Source organism: Zonotrichia leucophrys, unplaced genomic scaffold, assembly GCF_028769735.1.
Source record: "Zonotrichia leucophrys gambelii isolate GWCS_2022_RI unplaced genomic scaffold, RI_Zleu_2.0 Scaffold_291_66248, whole genome shotgun sequence".
NCBI lineage: Eukaryota > Metazoa > Chordata > Aves > Passeriformes > Passerellidae > Zonotrichia > Zonotrichia leucophrys.
Window position 1 is genome coordinate 16,337 of NW_026992496.1, and position 4,084 is coordinate 20,420.

The following is a 4,084-nucleotide window of genomic DNA, read 5'->3' on the forward strand; positions in this document are numbered from 1 at the left end:
TCACTCGCTTGGCCTGCTTGATGGCAGCACACGTCTCACAGTCATGGATAACCTGAGAAATACTGTCCATGGTTAGATCCACCCCTCGGTCTCGTGCCCACTTATAGGTGGCATCTCTGCCCTGATGGCCTGAGGCATCATGCGCCCATCGAGCTAGGAATAACTCTCCCTTATGTTCCCAATCTAGGTCTATTTCGGACACCCCTATCTTTGCAGCTTGGTCTACCTGCTCATTGTTTTGGTGCTCCTCGGTGGCCCTACTCTTGGGTACATGGGCATCTACATGGCGAACTTTCACAGGTAGCCTCCCTACCCTGGTAGCAATGTTTTTCCACTCACCAGCAGCCCAAATTGGTTTCCCTCTACGCTGCCAGTTAGCCTTTTTCCACCTCTCCAGCCATCCTCACAGAGCATTGGCTACCATCCATGAATCAATGTAGAGGTAGAGCTTTGGCCACTTCTCTCTCTCAGCAATGTCTATGGCCAGCTGAACAGCTTTGAGTTCAGCAAGTTGGCTTGATCCACCTTCTCCTTCGGTAGCTTGTGCAACCTGCATGTGGGGCTCCATACGGCTGCTTTCCACTTCCGGTTCATCCCTACAATGCGACAGGAACTGTCAGTGAAAAGAGCGTAGCATGTTTCCTCTGGGGGCAGTTGGTTATTGGGAGGAGCTTCAGCACGGTTCACTGGTTCTTGTTCCTCTTCATCTGTGACACCAAATTTCTCACCTTCGGGCCAATTTGTAATGACCTCCAAAATCCCAGGGCGATTCAGTTTACCTATACGGGCGCGCTGAGTGATGAGAGCAATCCACTTGCTCCATGTAGCACTGGTGGCATGGTGAGGTGATGGAACCTTGCCTTTGAACATCCACCCCAGCACGGGTAGTCGGGGTGCCAGGAGGAGTTGTGCTTCAGTGCCTATTACCTCCGAAGCAGCCTGGACTCCTTCATAGGCAGCCAGGATTTCTTTCTCTGTTGGAGTATAGTTGGCTTCAGACCCTCTGTAGCTTCAACTCCAGAACCTCAGTGGTCGACCCCGAGTCTCCTCAGGCACCTTCTGCCAAAGGCTTCAGGACAAGCCATGGTTCCCAGCTGCAGAGTAGAGCACATTCTTCACCTCTGGTCCTGTCCTGACTGGGCCAAGGGCTACTGCATGAGCAATCTCCTGCTTGATCTGTGCAAAGGCTTGTTGCTGCTCAGGGCCCCACTGGAAATTGTTCTTCTTGCGGGTGACCAGGTAGAGAGGGCTCACGATCTGACTGTACTCAGGAATATGCATCCTCCAAAAACCTATTGCACCCAAGAAAGCTTGTGTCTCTTTCTTATTGGTGGGTGGAGACATTGCTGTGATCTTGTTGATGACATCGGTAGGAATCTGACGCCGTCCATCTTGCCACTTCACTCCCAGGAATTGAATCTCACGAGCTGGTCCCTTTACTTTGCTCTTTTTAATGGCAAAACCAGCTCCCAGGAGGATCTGGATGATTTCCTTCCCTTTCTCGAACACTTCCGCAGCTGTCTTCCCCCACACAAAGATGCCATCAATATACTGCAGATGTTCTGGAGCCTCACCATTTTCCAGTGGAGTCTGGATCAGTCCATGGCAGATGGTGGGGCTGTGCTTCCACCCCTGGGGCAGTCAGTTCCAGGTGAAATGCATGGCGCTCCATGTGAAGGCAAACTGAGGCCTGCATTCTGCTGCCAAAGGAACGGAGAAAAATGCATTGGCTATGTCTATAGTGGCAAAGCACTTTGCTGCCTTGGACTCCAGCTCGCACTGGAGTTCCAGCATGTCTGGAACGGTAGTGCTCAGCAGTGGAGTCACTTCATTCAATGCACGATAGTCCACAGTCAATCTCCATTCTCCTTCAGACTTTCACACAGGGCAAATGGGGCTGTTGAAGGGTGAGTGGGTCTTGCTGACCACCCCTTGGCTCTCCAGCTCTCAGATCATCCTATGGATGGGGATCACAGCATCTCGAGTGGTCCTATACTGCCGTCGATGCACTATGGAAGTGGCAATTGGCACTCGTTGCTCTTCTCCCGTCAGGCATCCTACTGCAGATGGATTCTCAGACAACCCAGGCAAGGTGTTCAATTGCTGGATGCCCTCTGTCTCTATAGCAGCTATTCCAAATGCCCATCTGAGTCCTTTTGGGCCTTTGAAGTTCCCACTTCGAAGGTAGTCTATGCCCAAAATACATGGGGCCTCTGGGCCAGTCACAACAGGATGCTTCTTCCACTCATTTCCCGTTAGGCTCACATCAGCTTCCACCAAAGTGAAATCCTGGGATCCCCCTTTCACACCAGCAATAGAAACAGACTCTGTCCCCACATGTCTTGATGGGATTAATGTGCATTGCGCACCAGTATTGACCAAAGCTTTATACTCTTGTGGTTCCGATGTGCCAGGCCAACGAATCCACACAGACCAGAAGACACGATTTTCCCTGGTGTCTACCTGGCTAGAGGCAGGGCCCCTCTAAGCCTGTTATCATTTTTTCCCTGGGTGTGTGTTTTGAATGTTCCTTCAAGGGGGTCAGACATGTCATCATCATCATACCTGGCCGTTCGGCTACGGGCAACTGGAGCTGCTTTCCTCCTGGTGGCTTCCTTCAGTTCACGCACCCGTCGTGCCAGAACAGCGGTAGGTGTCCTATCCCACCTTCTCATGTTTTCCCCACAATCACACAGGTAAAACCACAGCTCAGCTTGTGGGGTGTATCTTCTCTCACCATCTGGGAAACGTCTGCCTTGGATACCGGAACCTCGGATGTGTATGCTGAAATTTGGAGAAGGTCTTCTTTAATCTCCTCTCTAAGCTTCTTATGGTTCTCCTCTATCTTTTCCTCTAAGTTCTGCAGATGTGTTTTTACCGCTGCGATTCTGGCATGTGTTGGGCCTTGTACAGCATCTGCATATGCTCGGAGCTTCCTTGCCATGTCAAGCACAGTCTCACCCCTCTCATCCCTCTTCATGATGGCTAAGGCAGAAGCATATTCTTGTGGCCTGAGTCGTACAAGTTTTCGCCACATCACAGACGTGCATGGTACTAAGTCTGGGTTCCTAGTTGTTACATCATCTGAGAAGATAATCTCTGCCACGGCCATTTCTCTCAGGCGTTGGATCCCTTGCTCTATTGTCTTCCACTGAGTCTGCTGCATATAGAGATCGTCTGCACACAGGTATCTTTCTGCTACACTTCTTAGGACCCGTTCCCAGAGGCTGTGAGAGTTAGCCCCCCTCATCATTCCTTGGTCTATGACAGAATCCTGTGACAGGGATCCCAAATGCCTGGCTTCAGTGCCATCCAAAATGGTAGCCTCACCTGCAGCATCCCAGAGACGGACCAGCCAACTAATTATGGATTCATCAGACCTTCGAGTGTAATCCTTCCGTAGGCCACGAAGGTCCTTCAGGGAGAAGGACTCATTATTGGCATCTGATCTTGCACCTGCTGCTTTGACTCCTGACTTTACGTCAGGAGGCACTGAGGTTCCTTCTCCTTCATCATCATCATCATCATCATCATCATCCACTGGTCGATTGGTCTTGGCTGTGCATTTCCCACTTCTAGTGCTGGTAGCAACAGCCATGGGTTTAGCTGCTGGCTTCGAGCCTGGAGTGTTAGCTGCAGCCTGAGTCACCGGGACAGTTGCTGATTTATCTCCCTGCCCCCCTGCCTCTGTCTGCTGCCCGACAGTATCTAGCAGTGTGCGATAAGCATATGCCAGGGCCCAGCTCACTGCAATGACCTTCCTCTCCTTAGGCTCATCCTGGTACTTCTCTTTCAGATATTTCCCCACCTCAGCTGGGTTCTGAATTTGTTCATGGGGAAAATCCCACACTATAGGGTCAGAGAATTCCTTCAGGATTTGGCCCATATCCTCCCATTTCCCACACCACTTAGGATTTTCCACACCAGGGTTTACTCCTGAGTCAGGGGTCTCATCAGCCTGTCTAGAAATCTCAGCCCTCATTCTAGAGAAGCAGCAGGCTGTATAGAGGAAGGTTACCAGATTGAATACCAGGAAGATGGTTTCTTTAACATTGAGGGGAAACTGAACATCCTTCACTAGTGA